Here is a 12747-nt window from a genome sequence, read left to right as displayed (position 1 = left end):
TGAGGCATTCCTTGTCATGCAACTGAAAAGCCTCTTTGCTGAGGCCCTCCACCTAGGTGCCCTCTACATCACCACAAGGGAGGCAGGCTTCACCTCAATTCCAAAGCCCAATAGAGATCCAACGGGCATTGCCTCCTACCGCCCTTTATCCATACTTAATATTGACTACAAAAACATGAGTAAAATATTGGCTTATCATATACTTCTGCATCTTCCTGCCCTCATACATGGTGATCAAAATGGGTTTGTGTCTCAGCACAACACCTCTCAATATATGTTGACTCTATCGTATCATGGAGGGGGAGACACAGGCCTAGCCAGAGGCAGCATGCATTTTCGTTGATGTTGAATAGGCCTTAGACACCATAGGCTGGGAATACGTGCTAGCAGTCCTGCAGCACTTTGGCTTTGACCTTCAGATGCTGGAATGAATTTGGCTTCTATACTAGGAGCTCACTGCACACGTTTGGACTGGGTGACTCATCCCAGAGGCATATGTAGTAGCGTGTGGCAGCCAAAAGGGTTGCCCCATGTCTCCACTATTGTTTGTCTTGACGATGGAGCTGCTGGCTTTTTGACTGTGCCTGGCAGGAGGACTTTGGGGAATACCCTTACGGGATACCACTCGCACTGTCTCTCTCTATGCTGATGACATGGTATTACATATTTGCTTGTTCTAGGTGGATCTTGATCCTCTCAAGTGCACGATAACCGAGTATTATGACCTGACCAAACTCAAGTTGGACCCTGCAAAGACTTTACTCTTCCCACTGCGATGAGACACAACCTTGAGCATACTTACACTGGGGACTAACCCCATCCAGAAGGCACAGCATTCCTTTAAATATTTGGGTATTAAAATTTTCCACATCCCCTGAGACCTTTTTGTCTGTAACCTGGGTGTCATTGTATGGGCAGTCCGAACCCAAGTCAATTTTTGGACCTCCCTCCATCTAGCTATAGAGAGTCCAGTAGCCCTCTCTAAAATGGTTGTATTGCCACGCTTGTTTTATTATTTTGTGAACCTCCCAGTGCTTATTCCTGGTAAAAGGTATTTTGTGACCTCAACATTATGTTGCACGATCTCATATGGGGCATGGGCCGATGACAAATCGCTCTGTCCTAACTCTACCTTCCCACTGACCAAGGGAGTCTCAACGCACCCTACTTCCCAGCATATTACTGCGAGCCTCAGCTTCAGTGGCCAACACTTTAGCTGGTGCACTCTCATCTCGCTGAAATAGGACTCGTACCGGAGCAGATGCATAACACTCTATTCCTATATTCTAGAACCCCCCCCTTCACATGCACCCTACTATTCGGCATAGCACTCACATGTGTGCGAAATGCATTGTCTTACACTAAAACAGCTCCCCCATATATCTCGGGAATCCTGTTGAAAGTTTTACCCACTCGGCTAATGTGGATTTCCTCAGGTGATCTGGCGCGCAACGGGTATGAGCACTGTTGGTGACTTGTTTGATGACGGCCTTATTCTTGAGTTTGTGGCCCAGAGCACTCGTCTGGACCTCCTGGCTGGAGAGTTCCTTGCCGCCCGCTACAACTGGCTCTGCACCAGATGTGACAGATGGCCCTTTGGGAACCAACCACACACGCAGCCCTTCGGACGTTGCACACCATGGGGCACAGAAGACGGTTGGTGTCCTGGTTAAGCAAGGGGATCCATACACATGTTAGTACACCCCCAACATGCACTATAGGCCGCCTGGGAGGATGAGATCGAATTAATTTTTAACAATAGGGATTGGCAGACTGCACTCCGATATCCTTCAGAGATCCCTTGGAATGCACGTTTTAAATTTATTCAAACATGAATCCTTCATATGGTATATTTAACCCCCTAGAAACTACAGGCACTCTTCTCTATGGTCTCCCCAGCCTGCCCTTGATGCCAACAAGAGCAGGCCCACTTGACCCACATGATGTGGGAATGCACGAGGCTACAGTCTTTCTGGTCTGAATTCCTCTCTACCTAAAAACTTCTCACAGACCAGTTGCTGCAGCACTTTCTGTGAGTAATCCTCCTGAGGGGCTACCCCCGACAGGAGAGTTCTAAACTGACCTCCAGATTCACAAACATTGCTCACATCTTGCCGCACCAAGCCATCTCCTAACGAAGGAAGGCAGCAGCCCCTCCCTCTTTGTCCTCTTGGCATTGCTATTTACAATACTGGGCACATGCCGAGGGTATGGCATTGCGCAGGGAGGAAAAGCATGTGCTTTTGTAGATACCCATTTCAGACTTAAGGGACAACTTAGTCCAGGCTCATAAAGACGGGGCCACGTGTACGTACGTTTTGCGACTCGCAAATCGGTCGCAGCGCTGTTTGCGACCGTGCAAAATGTGAAATGGTATGTACAAATGCCATTTTGGAGTCCCAAATAGCGATGCGACCAATTACCGAATCGCAAACATTGGCGACTCGAGTTTGCGACTCGCAATTAAGAAATCAAAATTTACGAGGCGCAAACAGAATGCACAAGGCAGTCACGAATTGCGAATAGTCGCAAATAGACTGTTTTGCACACCCAGATTCCAAACAGGTGGTAACCATAACCAAAGTATAAAAGCAGACCCAGAAGGCATCTGGGTTTTTCAAAATGGCTGCACTCTACGTGATTGCATCGAGGAGGCGAGTCCAGGATGCCCAGCAGAGGAGGAGGAGGCGGTGACAGGAGAGCATATACAGAACCAGGCAGACCATATTTCAACAGAGTGAGGAGGAAATATATGACAAATACAGACTGAGCAGCACAGTCATCTTAGAGATTATTGAACTGCTGAAACCTCAGCTAGAACGCCGAACCTTGCGCAGCTGCTCCATTCCCACACATGTGCAAGTGCTGTGCTCACTGCACCTCTTGTCCTCGGGTAGCTACCAGGGGGTGATTGCAGTTGCTGGTGGGGTGTCCCAAAGTGCCCTGTCATGATTCTTTAGAAGGTTCTTAAATGCCATACTCGCACACATGTCCAGATACATATACCTTCCCAGGAATGAGGAGGAAATACACAACACCAAATTGGACTTCTACAGAATTGCAAACTTTCCCCATGTAATAGGGGGTGTGGACGGGACACATATACCCATATGTCCTCCTGCAAATCTGGAATATGTGTTCCGCAATAGAAAATGTACTCACTCACTCAACATCCAGGTGGTATGTGATGCCCATAATGTCATAACTGATATAGTGGCAAAATTTCCAGAGAGCACACCTGATGCGTACATATTAAGGCACACTGGGATACACCAACGCCTAGAACGTGGGGAGTTTGGTGAAGGATATTTATTAGGTACTGTGTAGTACACATCAATGTCAGAAATACATTTCAATGCATAACCATGTGAAGCCATGCTCATATATGCTGTTTTGTTACACAGGTGACAGTGCATATGCTTTGAGGCCATGGATTTGAGAGAGCGTAGTTTAAACATTACCTATTTTAGATGTGAAATGCTTATATTAACAACGCTAATATTACTCATTGAAACATATTTTAAAACGTGGGGAATTTTTCACATGCATAAACTAATGTCGACTGTAAGAAATAATTGCTTGAATTATGACTAATTGAATATATTAATACGTACGATAATTGCATTTTATTAAAATCCATAAGCCTTAAGTTAGCGTGAGTCGAAAACTAGCTGTGTAGCTCTCATATTAAAGCATATTTTTCTGTTTCTCCAGTGTGCTGACTTGCAAAAGGCCATGACCCAGCATTTGTTCTTTTTCTCCGCTTATTGTATCATTGACCGTTATATTCCCATCCGCATGCCAGATGCTTTAGGATAAAGATGTACGCTTTGCAACAAAATATGGACACTTTCAAGGACACTGAACCACGGAAAAGAGAACTCTTGACCCGAAGAATGTGCCAGAAAATGAAGTAACCCTGGATATGCCACCTACGAAAGACGTCAATTATGAAGACCAATCAGAAGGATGTAAATTATCGTAGAGTGACAAATGCATTACTTAATGTATAATTTGATAGGTTACAGATAGTGGGGTGTAGTGACTATCCAATAGAATTTTGGGGGAATGCATTACAAAAAAGGGATAAAAACCCATGACACAAGATATTCGAGAGCACAAGGTAGGGAATGATATTGATTGCATCCAGAAACTCTGTCACTCTATTTGGTGATTTGAGACTTAATAAAAACCATCCTCATCCTTAGTCGCCCCATTGCACTTTCCTCTTTAAGAGGGAAGTGTCCCCTGCCCATTGACTAGATAGACTGATGGCGATCTAACTGATGTCCTGAAGACGAAGACTGATCCTGTATGCTGACCTATTCCGAGGAGGGTAAATTATGTTGTTGCTATTGAAATTCACTTATTTGCCTTTTCTTTCTAGGTACCAACTGCTGTGTATTTTTGATTAGAGACCTTAGTTAGATGTTTTCCAAATTGATGTTCCAAATTGTTTTGCATGAAGTCCAACATGCTGATGCTAATTGTGGTTAGATGAGGCATTTCATCTTGACTGACGTAACCACTGACGTGACTGACGTGGTGCTATGCTGAACTAAACATATATGAGGTTTTATGCGTCTAGATTTGTTTATCTTCATATTACCATCTTATGTCTGTGATCTTTGCATTATTACCACATTGTGACTATGCTCTTTTGCTTCTTGGGTTTGGGATTAATACATTTGCTATTAGATTGTAATCAATAGGGAATAAAATTCACAAAACTTCAATAAGGTGTGGTTATTCATGACTGAAAGGTCATGGTTGCGCCGAAGGTTTAACTAATGTCTAAAGTGAAATATATAGTGGTGATATATGTTGACAATATTATTGATATATTGATTGATATATTGATCAGTTATCTCGTCTTACGGTGTCTCACCACTGGGTCCAAAGATTCATCGGCCTAAAATGAGTCCTGATGTGTATAAATTAATATAGAAGGACGCGTTAACAGTTCTGGTAGCAGAGAGACGGTTTGGCCCTTGGGGGCCCTAGGACGGAGTTTCATTGTTTAATTTATTTTTCTGTGAAAATGCAATTTGGAGGAATGATGGGTTGCTAAGTTCGCCATGGCATTCCCGGGATCTCGGAGCCTGCCTAAATGAGTTGGGAATGTTCTCGGCGCCATAGTGTGTGTGGTTAGGGTCTTTGCGCTTACTTAAGCTTATGCATTTTGCAGGTGGTTGTGAAAATTTTGTGTGTATTTAGGCCAAATTAAGTGTTGTTTAGTAGGAGTAGGCGTACTCCACAGTATGAGAGTAGGGAAGTTGGCGTACTTCATGTGAATGTAGCGCTTGTTGCTCAAAATTATCCACGTGGTTGGCTGTCGTGTACGGACCTGTTGAGGTCTAAGACTCCGGAGTATGATGATAAATGTGGTTTATGTTGTAATCTGAGCGGTTTAGTAGGTCAATCGGGCGTGGTTGACAAGTCGAGTTTGAGTTATGATGCATGTATGAAACCTTCGATAGAGATTTGACAAATTCTAAAGTGCACTAGAAGGAGTCATTGACAAGTCGAGAGTAGAATTTGCAGGTCGAATTCTGCTTGCGTATGCGGGAACTGAGAAGTAGAGAGTAGCGGCCGAAGCTTTAAGTGAAATCTCTGTAAAGTTCTGAAGCGAATGTGTTACCCTCCCTGTAGTAAACCGACAGATTTGTGTTGTCATTTTAAGGTGCTCGCAATAATTTGCATTAGTTTGTATGAGTTGAAGGGGTCAGTGAAGAGTGGACAAGCCGCAAGACTTTGTCAGCTGCTGTGTGTGTGTGAGTGTGACGTCAGTGGTGCCGCGCTGAGATAGGTCAGATGTCGAGAGGGGTCGCGCACGGATTGGCTGCCGTCCGTGAGAGGCAATAGGTTGAGAAAGGGCAGGTGAAGAGTGTCCTGGGGAACTAAGCCATTTCTGATTAAATACGAAATAAAAGAATCGCAAAAATGAATTTTGTCAAGGCATTCAAGAGCGCTCTAAAGGGAGATGTATATATTGTAGCAACTGATGGGGAACCTACACCACCTGAGGGTACTCCGGCTTACATGGTGATGGAAGAGAAAGGTGTCGCACCTTGTTTATGGATAAAACAGTGGCGCAAATTAACAGAAAAGGAAGGGTGTTTAGCGTTTCCAGAGCATGGGATGTTTAATCCAAAGGTACTAGAAAATCTGAGGTGGATGTTAAGTACACAGAAGCCACCTCCGAGACCGGCACAATACGAGGCTTTAGCGATTTGGGACTTAATGGCTCTTAGACACAGACAAGAAAGGTTTCAGAGAAGGCTGATAAGGGCAGAAAAATCATATGCAGAAGCTAGGTGGGACAACGAGAACAAAATGTGGAGAAGGGGAATCGTAGATGGGTTGAAGTTATTCCCAGCAATAACCCAGGGAGAAGAGACACAGGGAAAGAAAGCCTCTTGTAAAACCGACAAAGATTCTGGCAAAACTAAAGAAAATAAGAGGTCCTGGGAAGAGGAAGATGATTCAAATGATGAGGAATTTATGGATAGATTGTTACATGATCGTCCGCCACCGTATGCGGTGAGCGACAGCGCTCCAAGCACTAGCTTGGATCCTGGGAACCAGACGCAGGAGAAGGGAGTTACTGATACAGTACAGACTAGCGATACAGCTTTGATACAGAATGGTGTCAGTGTACCCACTGCACCAGACTTGCCGATACAGTTGCAGCCTCCACCGCAGATAAAGAGAATTTACCCTGATGTTCCAGTGCTTGAGTCTACTACAAACTTGATAGAGCCGCCAGACCCGATATACACAAAGCCAAAGTTAATACAGATTGAATCGACCCCGAAGCTAGTGTCTCAACCGCCACAGCTGATACCTGGGTATAACCCTGTAGCGGGACCACCGTTAGTACCTGTACCAGGTACACTGGAGCAGACCTATGGTGTTGTGGCTCCAAGAAGTCTGGGTTCAGGTCAGACACCTGTCGCTATATTGTTACCTATTACTGTTGGTCCCCCAGTGCCATTATATGCGCAAGATAAAACAGGGACGTGTGAACAGGGAGTTATGACTCAGGAAGCGATAAGAGGAGGGCCTATGAGAACTCCACAGATAATGGCCCTGGTAGAGCAAGTTAATGAGCCACTGAGACCCTTGATGGACCTTAGTCCAGTAGGGGCACCTCTCGAAGCGATGCGTCAAGCAGGGTTGGGAATTTTAACTCCCCAAACCATGAGTGCAAACACTTCACACTCTCCAATGATACATGCAGGGAATATTTCACTGCAGGGTTTTACAGTACAACAGTTAAATGAATGGTTAGAAAAAACTTGTACCTCACAAAAGACTACAGTGACCACACTTGAACCTGAAAAAGAAAAACAAGACGAATATTTGAATATTGTACGACTAGGAACAGAAGCTGCCGAGTTAGTGGAAGGAACAATGGGAGTAAATAGGTTGGAATCATACACTGAGGCAGAATTGAGATACTTATGTCCCAAGATTACCAAAGAGGTAGGCAAAGTACATCAGAGATTAGCGAATTTGGCAGACAAATACAACATCGATATTGGAAATACTAAACATTTGAAAAGAAGTTACAGATTAGATTTTGACTCCAAAGATTTTGAACACATGAGATCTGCAGGCATGAAGGCACACCTGAGAGAACTGTTGCAATGTGCACAGATTTGGGGTGCATTGGAGAAATGGGAAGGCCGATGGGCACAGAAAAGAGATAAGGGAAAGGGAGATAGTCCAGGGTCCAATGAAGTTAGGACCTCACCTAATCTGGATTCAGTAAAAATCTTACCTATGAGAGAGACAGCTGGTGGTGTTTTAGTGCATGTGCCATGGACTAGAGGAGACATTTTATCCTTTACGAATGATTATCCTAGGCTAAGAGAGAAGCCGATCGAGTGGTATCAACAGACGGACAGGTTCGTAAAGCTTGCAAAGTGTCTCTGGGAAGACTTGAATACCTTGTTTGAGATCATTGTTCCGACGGATTTGTGGCTCGAGTGCAAGAGAGGGGTGGATTGGCCCACAAAGGAGCCGGGAAGAGATAAGGTGACTGGAGCACCTTCAGAAGAGGTGATGAAATATTATCATAAAGTAATTGAGTTCTTGAAACAAAAGGTGTCGCCGAAGGTGACCGATTGGCAGAAAATCGACCGGACCTCTCAAGAGGTTAAGGGGTCAATACATGCTTATTACGAGAGATTATTGAAAGCGTTCAAACATTACAGTGGTACTGAGACTATCGAACCGAAGGACATGAATCACCTTGTGTTTAGATTCGTCGAAGGGCTAAGACCGGTGGTCAGCCAGATGATTAAGAATCATTTGATTTGTTGGCAAGCTAAACCGATTGATGAGGTGTTGCAGTATGCGAAATACTGTAGTGATGAGATTGAATTGAAGCAGAAAAAGTTGAAGGAGAAAGTGATGGTGATTCAGATAAGGGATGCACAAGCTGGAATACAGGGAAATGGAGTTCAGCAAATGATACAGCAACAACTGCAAATGAATGGTGTGTTTCAGGCACAGCCGAGAGGCAGAGGTAGAGGGTTTGTGAACCGTGGTTCGGACATGAATAATGTTGTTATTCAAAATGACGGTCAAGGAGTGAAAAAGATGTCACCATGTCACGCGTGCGGGGGCGTGGGGCATTGGAAACGGGATTGTCCGAATATGGTGCAGGATGGTGCAGTTCAGCAAAGTATTAATGTTGGTACATTACAAAATCCACGAGGTCCAAAAGTGAGACATCAAAATCCGAATTTTCAGAATAATTTGGTACAAATGCAAGGGGTACAGCCCATGCAGCAGATGCAAATGCCGCGTTTTCAGTCAGTACCAATGCAATCAGTGCAGCAGCAGATTCCTATGGTGCCTAGACAGCAAATGCAATTACCAATGGCTCCGATGGGACAGCAACAGGTGATGCTTCCTCAGCAGGTCACAGGCCAGGTAACCAATCAAAATAACACTGTGCAACAATTCCCATTACGAGGTGAAAGTGGCATGAATGAGGATTGGTCAGATGACAGTTCAGACAGTGAAGAGTGCAGGCTTGCAGCATCTTTAGAGGTGGATCAGAGAGGCCCATATGTAGAGGGAAAAGTAATGGGCTATAAGGTTTCATTTTTGGTCGACACAGGAGCTACATGCTCTACAGTTCGAAAGTGCAGAAGTCGCCAGGGTTTACGTCTCTCAGGGCGTACTATACGAGTGGTTGGTGTGGCAAACCAGTACCTGACTAATACGATTACTGATCCGGTGCAGGTTGAAATTGGCAACTTTCAAGGGCTGCATAGATTTGTTGTATGCGATTCAAGTCCAGTATCCTTACTAGGAAGGGACTTACTATGTAAGACAAAATGTTCGATTACCTGTTCCAACGATGGAATAGAAGTACAAACAAACAGTGACGATGAGGGAGATGAGAGTCAATTCATAGAGGAAGGAGGAGAAACAAATGAAGACTACCCTTTGATTACTTTATTCCCAATGCATACTTTGATCGACCTACCTGTTGATCTACACGGGACCGTAACAGAGAAAGTGTGGGATTTGACTGGGAAAGAAGTAGGGTTGATAAAAGGAGTAGAACCAGTCAAGGTTCAGATAAAGCCGAATGCAGTGTTCCCACAAGTGCCACAATACCACATGACCCAGGATGTCCTCATTGAGGTGTCACAAATCATTTCAGATTTTCTCAGACAGGGAGTCCTGAAAGACGTTTTGAGCAGTCCGTGTAACTCTCCCATAATGGGTTTAAAGAAGCCCTGTGGGAAAGTTCGAATTGTCCTGGATTTGAGAAAAATAAACGAAATTGTGATAAAATGCTGCCCTGTGGTACCTAACCCAGCAGTAATAATGTTCCAGGTTCCTTGTGATGCTGAATGGTTTACTGTGGTAGACCTATCACAAGCATTCTTTTCGATACCTCTTCATGAAGACAGCCAATTTTTGTTCAGTTTCAAATTCCTGGATAAGGTGTACAGTTGGTGCAGAATTCCTCAGGGGTTTTCTGAGTCACCATCCATCTTCAATCGGATATTGAAGAAGTATTTGGAACCTCTTGTGCTGCCTTTTAAATTGACTCTTGTGCAATACATTGATGATTTGCTGATTGCATCCAAAACCAGAGACAGTTGTAAATATGATACCATTGCATTGTTGAATCATCTGGGAAAGAATGGACACAAGGTGTCACCCAGAAAGTTGCAATACTGTCAAAAAGAAGTGAAATACTTGGGACATTTGATTGAGAAAGGGTCCCGAAGAATATCAAAGGAAAGAATAACAGCTGTTTTGCAGATGAATCCCTCAACAACAAAAAGAGACGTCAGGATGTTTTTGGGAATGGTGGGCTACTGTCGCCAGTGGATACCCAGCTTCTCGATCATCTTAAAGCCTTTAATAAAATTGACAGGGAAAGAAGTCAAGGACGAGCCATACACAATAACCTTGACAAAAGAGGAGCTTGAATCATTTCTAGAATTGAAGGAATGCATGTGCAGGGCACCAGCATTAGGAATGCCTGACTATGAAAAACCTTTTCTGTTGTTCTGTCATGAACGTGATGCTTGTTCTTTGTCTGTTTTAACACAGGTTCACGGAGATGCAAATCGCCCGTAGCATATTTTTCATCTCCCTTGGACCCTGTCGCAGCAGCCTTACCGGGTTGTTTGCGGGCAGTTGCAGCAGTTGGTCAAAGCCTTTCACAATGTGAAGGCATAGTCATGGGATACCCTCTGACAGTAATGGTTCCACATTCAGTTGAAATTCTGTTGACACGAACTAAGACACAACACATGACAAATGCACGACTCACTAGATATGAGACGATTATACTGGGGTCACCAAATGTCACACTAAAGAGATGCACTGTGCTGAACCCGGCAACCTTACTTCCCAATGAAAATACTGAAATCAAAGATGGGGAAGAATTTGAGCATGATTGTCTTGAGGTGACTGAGCTCTGTACCAAACCTCGCCCAGACATACAGGATACCCAGTTAAAAGAAAACGATTGCATTATGTTTGTTGATGGATCCTGTCTAAGAGATTCAGCAGGAACATTGAGAGCCGGTTACGCAGTATGTACCATAACTGGCATTGTCGAAGCCTCCTGGCTCGAGAAAGTGTTTTCTGCACAGGTGGCAGAATTAATAGCTCTTACAAAGGCATGCCACGCAGCTGTAAATTTGAAAGTCACTATCTATACTGACAGCAGATATGGATTTGGAATTGTGCATGATTTTGGCCAACTCTGGTCACAGAGGGGTTTCATGACCTCCTCTGGTTCTCCTGTGAAAAATGGTGAACAAATAAGAGATTTGTTACATGCGATTCAGTTACCTCTTGAAATTGCCGTGGTGAAGTGCAGTGCTCATACCAGATCACAAGATTTTGTGTCTATGGGAAACAGTTATGCAGATCAGGTTGCAAGATTTTGTGCATTAAATTGTATATCGTTTAAAGAGCAGTGGGAATTGTTACCACAACCTGAAAACGACACGAGTTTAAGTCTAGCATTACGAGTAGTTGATACCTTAGATGAACTGAAAACATTACAAGGTCGTGCTAGCAAAGAAGAAAAACGTTCCTGGCAGAGAATGCAGTGTGTACAAAGGGCAGATGATCTATGGGTTTCAGAAGAGGGAAAACTGGTTCTGCCAAATAGTCTTTTGTCACAGTTTGCCCGGTTATACCAGGGCAGGCACATCTAGGAAGAGACGCCATGATCAGATCCTTTAAGATTGATTGGTTCAATCCAAAATTCAGACATGCCGCAGAAATCACTTGCCACAGATGCGTCATCTGTCAACAGATGAATGCTGGAAAAGGGACTGTGGTAACTTTGAGCCACATTGGGAGAGCTGGAGGTCCATTCAACAAAATGCAAATGGATTTTATCGAAATACCTGTTTGTGGAGGATTGAAGTATGTGTTGGTGATTGTGTGTGTTTTCAGTCATTGGATTGAGGCATATCCCACACGTAGGAACGACAGTCTTACAGTTGCAAAATTACTACTCAGAGAACTGATACCAAGATTCGGCTTTCCGGTTTCTATAGAATCAGATAGGGGGAGACATTTCGACAATGAGGTGATTAAACTTCTGTGTGCTGCACTCAACATTGAACAAAAGCTGCATTGTAGCTATCGCCCTGAAGCATCAGGACTAGTTGAACAAATGAATGGTACCTTAAAATCCAGAATAGCAAAAATGCGTGCTGCAACAAACATGAAATGGCCAGATGCTTTACCTCTAGTACTGATGTCTATGAGAAACACCCCAGATAAGAAAACAGGACTGTCCCCCCATGAAATCCTCATGGGCAGAGCAATGAGATTACCAGCGGTACCTGCAAATGCACTAGTGAATATTACAGATGATACGGTGTTGGATTACTGCAAAGGCTTGGCTGACGTGATTCGCTCTTTCTCTCACCAGGTGGAAGCTAACGCGTTGCCACCAATTGGCGAACCTGGTCATTCTCTGCAAGCTGGAGATTGGGTGGTTGTCAAGAAGCACGTAAGAAAATTGTGTCTTGAGCCACGTTGGAAGGGGCCGTATCAAGTAATATTGACGCCCACCACTGCTGTGAAATGTGCCGGGGTTCCCAACTGGAGACATGCCAGTCACACAAAAAGGGTAACGTGTCCTGTTGAAGAGGAACTTGAAGTTTCCGGTACAGCAACTTCAGGAAGAGAAGTCTCAGAGTTAGAGATCAGTCAAGAAGGAACTGAGACTAGTGG

Source organism: Pleurodeles waltl, chromosome 12 (assembly GCF_031143425.1).
Source record: "Pleurodeles waltl isolate 20211129_DDA chromosome 12, aPleWal1.hap1.20221129, whole genome shotgun sequence".
In the NCBI taxonomy this organism is placed as follows: domain Eukaryota; kingdom Metazoa; phylum Chordata; class Amphibia; order Caudata; family Salamandridae; genus Pleurodeles; species Pleurodeles waltl.
This window is presented reverse-complemented; position numbering follows the sequence as displayed.